We start from the raw sequence: 11,828 nt of genomic DNA, 5'->3' as shown, positions 1-11,828 counted from the left end.
CATCTATATAGATATACGCTCTAGCAGTTTGGTGGAGTATGCTGATAACATAGTGCGTGATCATTGCCGCGCTACAAACGTTTCTTGAGACAATTAGGCCTGCAAAGTAGTAAAGTTTCGTTGTCCGAGCCAAATTAGAGAAATATGAAAATATCTACACTACCCAGAAAAGCGGAAAATAACTGAATACAACAAATAAAACCATGTATATATTCAGTCACACAAATTTCAGCTATTTAACTTTATTATATTTTGCGGACTTCATAATCAAAATTTGCCAAAACAGCAGAGAACATAATCGTGGCACTCCACCTTTTCGTCATTATTAATTTCCTGTGCCTCGAAAACAATTTTGGCAGCCAAACCAATTGCAGATCTCTCCTTGAATCCAGTGATCAGCAACAGTATATAGAATTTTGAAATAAATTTAAATGGTCGACCAACTAACTTTGTTTGATTTACTTGGAATCAACCAGCTGTCACTATACACGAGTATTGTGGTAATTTTGAAGCTTAGGAAAGAAAACAAGTACTGAAAGAGGAAGGCGAGATTGGCCACTAACATTTATTTGAGCAGCATTTGCAGATATATATAAATTGATGTGCAAGTTGCAGGAAACTGGACCCTGTTTAAAATTATGGGATTGCTGCATCGCTCTGTGAAAATGCAATAGCTGTTCAAGGGCAGTACATGGCTATCAAACTCAAGTTTACTCAAGACACTAAACTTGTCATGCTAAATTTAAAGCATCTGCTGAAGACAATGTGTTTTGATTGTAATGCCTCCATCACAGAGCCAAAATCTGTGCAGTACATATCAAGCTACTCATCCTGAATACTGTCATCATTCCATTTTGCTCACATTATTTGTTACAGGTGGGTTAGGCTTGTAATATATGTCAGTGTATATGATTGAAAGGCAATTGCTCCCGAAGCATGACGCATGCCTTTTTTTTTTGAATGAGCAGAATTCTAAACCAAAATGAAGAAACCCTTGTTCCCATCCCTCTACAGCTTACAGAACGTCCAATGGAAGTACCTAACTTAAAATTAAACCTGTCAAACTGTGTGTGTTCTCTACAGAATTCTCCATAAAATAAAGGGATTTATAGACCTTATAGATTTCATATACCTATGTGCCTTCAGCGCAGAAGCCATAATCTTTACACAAGTTTAACCTTCCATCTGACACACACACACACACACACACACACACACACACACACACACACACACACACACACACACACACACACACACACACACACACACACACATTACATATGTACTCGTAGGATTTTTTGCTTGAATGGTCAGCAAAACGAAAACTGATAAGGAATTTCACTAAAATTTATTTCTGGGTGAGTGGTGCATATTGTACATTATAAAGTTAAAGTTAAAAATAAAGCGAACTGGGAGGCTGGGCTCTTGCACTCCGCATGGCGCCGAAAACGTAAATGCTAGATAGGAAACCTCACTAGCGGTTTATAGATTTGAAATCGAACCTACCAGTTCGTTTCTTGCACCAGATATTTCCTCGGCTCCATAGTCACAGTCATCCTCATCGCTTGTCGATGAAGAATCTTGCGAGGAGCTGTCGTCAAGATGTTGATTCGCGGCAGTCGAACTTCCGTGGTCCGAAAGCGTTGTTGCACAGTAACTTTCCCGGGCTTCGGAGTAACTGTCTTCTTCAATCACTGCAACATCATGCGCGCTCGGTTCTGTTGTCTGGAGAGGGCCAGATGTCGATGCGTTTTCCTCAGAGTCTGATTCACAGGTAGAGGAGTCGACCTGTGCCGCTGGAGGAGCACTGCGTCCCGCTTCTTCGCATTTCTGCCCATGTTTTGTCCGCATTGGTACATCACAAGTAGAATCGTAAAGATATCGCTTATACTTTCTTTTCGGCATGTCTGCAGGAGGTTCTTACGACTGAACTGCCGACCAGCCTACTGACCAGACACCTGACGTGATCTGTCGGGAGCACGCGCGGTGCGATCGAAGTCCGCGTACTCCACCTCACGCTACTGTGTAACGAGAGATCATTTAAAGGCGTCAAAACCAGACGCACGCACATCAATACAAGAGAAGAAAAAAAGAACAACGAGAGATGTCGAGAGTGCGCGCGGAGCGAACGAAGTTCACGCACTCCACCTCAAACTGCCGTGTAACGGGAGATGCACGCGCGTCGGCGGTGAGCATACACACGGAGCGGCATCCCTCGCATTTGGGTGCTTGGTTTCGCTGAGCCGCGCACCTCTACGTTGACTGATTCATGACTGATTTATAAGTGCAATCGAGATAAGACACGATGGCTCGATAACCCAACGAACGTGCGCAATGGAGCCAGAGAACACGGTTTAAGAGTTACAGTTTCGGTTTCACAAAACTGATATTATCAGTACTTGTGCTGCATGCAACTTTATTGGGCTTGACAAAATACAGTTATAAACTTCTAGCGAATGAAATAAAAGCACAATTTTCTCCACCATACCTAATGATCTAACATTTTGTAACAGAACCCAGTCGAAAAAAACTACAGAACCTTGTCAAAAATACGACAAAACATCCTGTAGTTCTGTCGTAACCATCAGATTTTTCTATAGTTCTGTAGTACTTTTCTGTAGTTCTGTAGTTTTTCTGTAGTAAAATTCCGTTGTCTGTAGTACTTTTCTGTTGTAACTACAGAAATTTCTGATGTTACTACAGAATATTCTGTGGTCACAACAGGTTTCCCGTCAAAAACCGCACAAGAAATTCTGTCGTAACATCAGAAAATTGCCTGTAGTTTTTTCTGACTGGGAAAATTCACGGAAACGAAACCAGACCAAATGAAATCCTATCCAGCATCCAGTAGCCTCAAGCCGTTATACGGATTCAATATCTAAACTTTTGTCTTGTGTCGCTGTGCTGACTGTGCTACGCTGTGCCAAGTGCTGTCACAATGCTGCACATTTTAGTGAAGTGGATCAAGGAAGATTCCTGGGATGTGTATCCCCTGCGGCACGTAGCCGACCCAGCTATTGGACTGGATATAACGAACGACCCTAAGGGCGCTTCGCAGCGGCTGCACGATGTTGCTGTCGACGTGATGTGGAAGGCAGGAGAAGCGCCCGCTCCCGCCAAAATACTAGCCGTGGGTAAGTAGGTATGCTTTTCATCACAAAGACGTTTTCGCTGCGCTCTTAATTGTGCTTAGCTCGGACGTTACTCAATTTCAGGTATGTTGACGACACATGAGCACGTTATCGTGCATATGCTTTGACTATAGCTGGGAGATTTTTACCTTCATCGACTGTTACTGGCTCTTTGTTACGCAGTGTTCCGTATAGATGCATGTATTGTTCTGCTTCGGCGTATTTTGCTTGCTGCCAACTTGCACATAGGTTAAGTGCTGTACAGGTGCCGTTGAAAGTAAATTATTGGAAGGCGACTTCGTCGAAAAAAAATTTACCTTCTTTGAATCCAAAGCACGTGGTGCATAGTTATCGGTGCACTGTGCTATTCTTTCAATGGCCGTTGGCGCATGTACTTTCAAAAACAAAGTGCGAATTAATCGTTTCGCTAATATTGTCTTCCGTTAATTTATTTCAGCGTATGTGACCCGATTGTAGAACTCGATCAATCTGAACACGAATTCATCGCCGCTAGGTGTTCATGTAATCAGTCATGAGTACGGTAGGTGGGCATAACAAAGTTTAAAAATCATCACTTCAATGTCATTTTTTGAATTTACCGCCCTCGAAGGGACAGTTTGGAACGGTTAAGTACGTGCAGGGTAGGCTCACCAGGAATCGTCAGTACAACAGCTCGAAGCAGGACTAATGCAACAATTTCATTTCATATTGTTTAGTTTCCCGCTCTTCGTCACTTTATTATATGCTGTTCCTTTCCCACCACTGTTCAATTTATATGCAGCGTCTTCGGCTAATGTGCCCGACTGAGGTGTACTGAGTGTACTGCCTCCGTGCCAGTGCGCAGGAAATGACGTCAAAACAACGCGTGCTGCACGCGTTCGATCGAGTAGGACCCCCCTGCCGGATGTTCGGAAACTCGCACTGCCCCCCTCCCCATTCTGTCGATGGGCTCGAAGATTTCGGGGACCATTTTATTGTTTGTATAAACGCCGCATTTGCTTAAAACATGACCGCTTGAAATTCTTCGCCGTTTTTCCCCCTTTCGTTGGAGCTTGGATGGATAGATAGAATTAACTGTGTTGATATCGGCCGCCGTCGAGAAATGCCGCAGCGTCTGGTCTTCAAGCGTGCTATACAACGGGAATGCGCCGCGCTCTGTCGTCAGTGGCAAGGTGCTGCGCACTCATGCCTTGCATGTCCTGTCTAGGAGGGGTCCCAGCCTAACGCACGCCACTGCACGAGTTGCGGCCAGTTTTCAGTTACAACCCGATGGAAATTTTTCGCTCTGTTAACAGCTGTCGCTTGCTGCTGAGTTGTAGAAAACGTTCTGGGTACCACAGTTGAACGCGCAATAACAAAAACGTCGACTCCATCAGGGGGGGGGGGGGGGGCTTGCGCAAGCGCACCCCACAAGCCACACCAGACTTTGCCTCCCCCCCCCCCCCCATTGCTTTCCGCCAAAATCCCGCGGACGCCGATGAACAAAACGCAGTTTGGTGGGAATCAAGGTGGAGGATCGCATTAGTTAATGCAGCAAGGCGGGAAATACAGACATAGAATGGAATCGGTTTCAGGATTGTTCTATTGATTACTCAACTCAAATTTTTTATGCCTAAACAAATTGGAAAGAGTTGCATTGCTTCTTTAGACATTTTATTCAGGATGCGCGTAAGAAACAAGTTATGTGATGAGGTTTCCAAAACCAGAACCTGAAGAACTTTTTCCCCTCTTGCTGGTACCAAATGGATGCAATAATTTAACTATTTTTGCTTTTTGTTCTGTGATTTGCACCTGCAGTATACTGTTAACAGTTGGCATACTTTTAATTTTGTTCTTTTGCTGAGTTCTTCTAATGCATGTTTTTCTTAAGTGCCCTGATTAGCAACACATCCAGGTGCCATGGCATTTCCAGAATTACTTATATGGACATAATGCACTACTCTGTACAGTCCAGTCACGTGAATGTAGGGCTAGGCACATACCTTAGAATGTTTTTGAAAGTATTGGCAGTACAGAAGCCTCCACACACAGGCTCTGAGTTGCTTTGCTTTTTAGGATTGGTTTGGTTTGTGGGTTTAACATCACAAAGTGACTCTGTCTATGAGAGACGTCATAGTGAAAGACTCCAGAAATTTCGACCACCTGGAGTTCTTTAACATGCACTCACGTCGCACAGCACATAGGTGACTTGCTTTTCACTTTGAACGAAAAGTGGCCACCGAGACTGGGGGCTTGATCCCCCATCCTTGAGCAAAGTAGTCCAGCGCCCTAACCACTGTGCCATCACGGCGGGAGCTCTTTAGTAAATGCGATTAATGTTAGCATGTAGTGTTTGCGTAAAACATATGTTTAACATAAGGTGGGCTAAAGCCAATACACATGACCGACAGTTCCTTAAAAACAAAATGGCACGTGGTAAAAGGACCAAAGTAACATTTTGGAAGGGATCAGAAGACACATAATCGAAAGGCAAAAAAGAAAAAAAGGCAACCCCATCAGAAATTCATAACCAATTCATATAACATCTTAAACCTTCGTCAATGCATTGTGCACTAATCACCTTGTGCCACTGCAGAACAGGCAAACAAAAAAGCGCTGTGATGATTGGGACACAGTGATAGGTTTGGGGGGTTGTGAAGGGAAGATACCGGATAAAAAAAAAATTGAAAACATACAAACCAGAAACAAACCCGTGTAACTGCGTAATACATTCACAAAGAGTTTCGTCCTCTTCGTACAAGAAGTATAGCAGCACAACTCGTACACTTGTTATTTGCTCAGCTTAATCTTTCTGAAAAGCTTTCTTCACTCTAGGGGAACGACTACATAATTTTGACTCTTTATCCTAATTCAAAAAGCTTCTTTCAGTGCACAGGCAATGCATTTGCGGCTTCTAGCTCTGTAAAACCACCATCTTTTCTAGAATGAATTTTTACTGGCTTAGATCACAGTCATTGCACTGCAGCGGCAGATTAGACCCCATTCCAGAGTCCATTGAGCATTCATGCTCCCTTAACCTTTTGTTCAAATAGCATCCATTTGCCCTATGTACGTCTTACCTTAAGTCAGAGGAAACTCATAAATAACCCCTTTATTACACTCTATGTACCTATACCCATGCTTTGTTCCGCAGGTTTTTTTTTTTCTGTGTTTATATCAGGACACAACGCGGCCAGTTTACAGGGGGCCGAGAAAACTCCTCGCACTTTAAAATTTGCAGCTACTTTCTTCAAGGTACTCGATGGCTGTAGAGAATAACAACTGGCCTTTTTATTTTGGCATTGGAATTAGACTGTTTATTTCTCTTTGCTTTTATGCTTTCTCTTTCCTTTACGCAAGCTTCCAGCTACAGATAGCTAGGCTTCAAAATGCAGGCTTCCCTCAATCAGTCATGACGGGAGTAGTGAAGTCGCTTCTTCAAAGCATAAAGGGAAAAAGAAGTAAACAGTATAATCCCGATCTCAAAATAAATAGGCCAATGGGTATTCCCTACAGCCATCTAGTAGCACATAACTTGGAAAAAGTAGCTTCAAATTTTGACGTGTTAGAAGCTTTCTCTGCCCCCTGTAAACTGGCAGCATTGTGTCCTCATATAAACATTGAAAAACAGAAAAAAAAGCTGCAGAATAGAGCATGGGCATAGGTATATAGTGTAATTAAGTGGTTATTTATGAGGTTTCTCTCACTCTGGTAAGACTTACATTGGGCAAAGCCCCACTGGGGTGTTTCAATGGTTATAATAGCACTTCATAGCTGAACACGAGGGCACACGTTCATATCCCACCTAGAGGCCACTTTTTGATGATGCAAAGAGCAAGTCACCCCTGTACTGTGCAGTGTCAGTGCACATTAAACATGCTATGATGGTCAAAATTTCCAGAGCTCTCCTCTACAGCATTACCTATAGCCTGATCCGTTTTGGAACATTAAACCCTATGAAACGAAACAAAATGTAAACTTTCTTCTAGAAGCTAATATTTATTAAGCTGACTGATTACTGTAATAAACTGTCTCTCTAGAAAAACAAATATGGTGAACCAGCTAGGCCACATGACTCTCAACAGTACTTTCACTTGCCTAGGACACCCCGCCTTCTTTAAACTCTTGACTGCTGTTAACTGGGAGACATATCCATTGTCCACAAATAAAACACAGCTACTTGTTAAGAACTGATCATATTAATGCAGTGTACCATCTCGCCCTGTTTTTTACTGTAAATTGTGACATGGACCCTCACGTGATGTTGGACATATTCCAGGCAGCCGTTCATCAATGGAAAAAAAACGTACGCGTTTAGCTGATGCAGCTACTGGAGAGTCTTCATCTATGGAAAGTCCGCAGGCAAGCAGTACTTTTTGTTCTCTTTCTCTCTTTCTGAGGTAAATGCCGGTCATTAATCAAGAAGTTTCAATCAAGAATGAATTGGTGTTTTAACAGGAATGTTGTATATGTTGTCGTCTGCAAAGTGATATGTGCCCTGTCAGGCTGTTCTTTTTTTTTTAGTTTACATGGTGTGAAGTGCTGATATTTTGCTAGGTAGTAGTAGCTTTCAAGTATGATTAATCCATCACTTTTTGCATGATAGCATGCCTACTGATGTATCGTTCGGCATGTGGGAGTGATCTGCCTTGGTGCAGAAGGGAGTAATATTAATTGGTTTCACAGAGATAGTTGCACCTTGTCACCGATAAATTTGATATTGTCACTTATTTCATGTTTTCCAAATGCTAAACCAAAACTCTTTCAGTGTTTTGAAATTTAACTTATTGCACAAAGTCTGCAGTGCTACTTGTTATTACATCTAAATATTGGTTGTGACAGTGTTTCAGCAAGAACCTAATTTGTTTCCATACTGTTGGCATTGGGCATCTTAAGCAGTGAATATCACAGCAAACCTCCTCTTTGTTTCTCACTGGTTTAATGCTGTTTCGTTATGATCAGCCCAGCTACAATCACTGCAACACAAGGGCCTCTCCCACTGAATTACGATTAGCTGTGTCCTGTGCTCACTGCGGCCGTTTATCTCAAACCTCTTAATTTCATTTGCCTTCCTCATTCTTTGCCACTGCCAGCTACGTGAGCCTTTTTTTCCAAAGCACCTCATTGCCTATAAATTAGCCATCAATATCTCCCATTCATGTCACAGGCTTTATGCTCATCTTTTTTTCTTGATTTCAGGTAGCAGATCATTATATCCATTTACTCTTCTTTCTTCTAGCCTTAATAATACTTGCTGGGGGCTATTTAGTGCATGTTCACTTGAACGAAGTGCCAAAACAGATCATAGAGAAAAAGATAGACAGGACAGGGGCAACTTAAAACGGTTTATTCACACCACATAGAAGTGAATATAAGGCAAGAGAATCAAGATAGAGAGGAGAAATCAAAACATGTGTGCGAGATGTAGGCAATCCGATCAAAGCACTGGATCTAGGCATGCATGTGTCTCACCGTGTTGTATCTAAAAATCTCCTTCTTATTATGCATGGCAATGGATGGTGTGCTTACACAATCACTACCTTTTCCTTTCGTATCGCATATCTCCAGCAGTTCCCGGGCTAGCTTAGCCCTACTCCTGTTTTTGTTTCTTTCAGCCTGGCTTCACGGAACTTCCTGTCTTTTCCTCTGCAAACTTGCTATGCTAAATAGAATCCTGGCCCATTCTTCAAATCTCGTTATGCTCTGCTAGGTGATCATCAATACATCGGCCAGTCTTGCCAATGTACATCTTCCATCTGATACATCTAGTAGGCATCTGATGCACAATTCCTACGGCATAGTTCATAAACTAATCTGTATGCTTTTTCACATTCTTTTTTCTTGATCCTAAACGTTGGGGTCAAAGTACCCGTGGTGTTGTCTGCCTCCAAAGATCTTGCTTTCTTGTGTTGTCAAACTGTTCTTAATAAGATCAAGAAACAATTATGTAAAAAAAGCATGCAGATTCATTTGTGATGGGCACTGTCGGCATCGTGCATCAGCTAGGTGCCTTTAACATGTGGAAAGATGTACAGTCGACGTCACCCTTGTGTAGGGCACTCCAGCGGGCTACAAAAGTCGAAAGTAGACTCCAGCTCCAAACTTCTGGGCCAGGTGCTAGCGTCCACCTTGGTTGCGGCTATCTGTGGCAATACTTCCACTCGGCTGTGGCCGCAAGAACCTACCAGCTGCGGCGATGTCTGGCCTTATTTACAGAGTCGTTTGTCGCCCGAGCGCTCTACACAAGGGTGACATCGACTGTAGATGAGCCAGACTGGCCATTGTAATAATGATCGCTTGTCAAAGCATTAACGCAATTTGAAGGATGAGACAGGATTCCAGTTACCACACCACTGTAAAGCTTGCGAGGAAAAATTGTATGAAGCTAGGCTGAAGGAAACAAAAACAGAAGTAGGGATAAGACAGCCTTGGAACTACTGTGGGCAGGCTATATCAATGAAAAGGTAGTGATTGTGCAACCACACAATCTATTGCAATGCATAATATAAAAGGGCTTTCTTAGATAACATGCCGCGAGATTCCTGCTTGCTCAGATTTTGTGCACTGTGATCAGATTACCTACCACTCACATTGATGTTTTGGTCCTCTCTAGCTTGATTATTTTGCCTTATATATTCACTCCCATCTGCTGAGAATAAACAGTTGCAAGTGGCACTTGTCCTGTCTATCTTTCTGTATGCTGTTTGTTTTGGTGCTATCCTTCAATTCTTCATCTTCGAAATTACAACCTTCAAGTTGTAATTTTTCCGTCTACAACTTACTGTAATTACTGCACTCATTTAAACCTTTTCTGATAGCCCTAGAGTGTCTGCTCCATGTGAAAGAAAATTCATGAGTATTGGATATAACAAATAAATTGTCTTGCCTCATATACCGTCATAAGGTTCGACTGTGTTACCACTGAGACATGGCACTGCAGTACACTATAATTTAAAAGCTGTAGAAGTTACAATCACAATCTGGAATGAAGGTAGGCTCCTTTGAAGTTTTTAACTTGCAAGAACACACCAGTATTTTTTTTTTCAGAACAGTTGCTCTGTAACAGTAACATAGTAGCTCTGAGTCGAGACACATAAGATATAATGGGTGACCTGTTGGTCAGAACGAAGCCTTTACAGTGACTGCCAAGGTTCCTTCTGAAAGAAGGCAGTCCCCTTCTTGTTTTGATCACCTGTGTTTGGAATTAATGGTTTCATTCTCAATGCATACAGGAGATGCCGGAGAGTGAAGTGGTGGAGCTTAAAAGAAAGAATAATGAGCTCCAAGAAGAAAATGAAGAGTTAAAGCAAGCCAACTGCCAACTGAAATACGAACTTCAGCAGGCTCGAGATTCTCTTGGTAAGCCTAAATTCGAAGAAACATTGATTTAAACGTGATTTTTTTCATTACAAGGTAACAGAAATTTGACAGTATTCTGTATTTTCGTTTATTTTAATGATATATTACTTAGTATAGGTATTCCATGCTGTGTAGCCAGGGCTATTTCATACTACTGTGAGTAAAAATGTTTTTGTCTCAATTAGTGGTAACTAGACATGACTGGTAATTTAAATAATTTGCAATAGCCTGTTTTCCAGTTATGAGGAGGCAGTGTTTTGTATAAAGTTTTCTGGAATTCTACGAGCATCTCAAACAGCTTTTTACTAGCAATGAAATTTCCCCAAAATGAGTCATTACAGTTTCAAAACCTCAGGATTTTATATTTGGAAACTACACATGCCACCATATACAAGCTCAGAACAAATAAGCCGATTTTCCTATTTTCACCCATTTCATCTAAGCTTGGTAAGAGAGCTTTCGTGAACCTTTGCGTATCTAATGCGTATCTAATCAAAGATTTTTCCAGCATGAGATGTTTTATTGGTGTCTATAGATGAGCACCTCAAACTGAAAGTAGAATCTCTCCAATAGCCATCATCATGTCCAAACTGCAAGTACTTGAAAGGCTGTGGCTGTTCCTTACATTCACAGTTTATCACATTAGTTGAAAAAATTCGCAGTTGAGCTAAAGTAGATATGTTTTCTCTACACATGAATAGCCAATGGATCTGCATAGACATGCCAAGTGAGAGTGGGCTGAAAACTCAGTTTGCACTAGACACTGTCACAGTTGCTTCTTAGAGTATGCAGAGGGCTTGTTTGCTTAATTCATTGACCTGTGGCAATGTTTACATCTGCCAAATTGGCCTGTGTAGCCATGAGAATATGAAAGATTATCATAATGATGTATACAGAGCTCACTTAGTCGACAGTGCTTCAGTGCCGAAAATTCTTGCATTTTATTGTTCACGAAGAAAGCTGGTGCTTTTTAATGGTTTGTACCCTTCATTTTTGTAGTCGTTCGCACTCACACAGGATGCCTTTTCTTTGTTGCTTCCTAGGTTGCTCACATATACCATATGCATAATGTGCAATTTAAAAAACTTTTGCTGAGAGCCAGTGCTTGTGTCATATTGATGTCATTATAGAAGCCATTTGTGTGCTGCCTCACCCAACATAAGCTGCTTACAAGCCCAAACATCTATTATTAAAAACATTTATAGGCACATAAGCTTTGCCTTTACAGGATAGATGTAAAAAGAATAGTGGCTCCCATCTGTGATTTCTCTCAGATCCTCGTTCATGTATACACGCACTTTTCTCTTTGTTAAATAACTGATTTCTTAATTTGTGGTCTTATTATCCCATGCATAC

This window comes from Amblyomma maculatum, chromosome 2 (genome assembly GCF_055883805.1).
Source record: "Amblyomma maculatum isolate TAMU_Amacu chromosome 2, ASM5588380v1, whole genome shotgun sequence".
Lineage (NCBI taxonomy): Eukaryota > Metazoa > Arthropoda > Arachnida > Ixodida > Ixodidae > Amblyomma > Amblyomma maculatum.
This window is presented reverse-complemented; position numbering follows the sequence as displayed.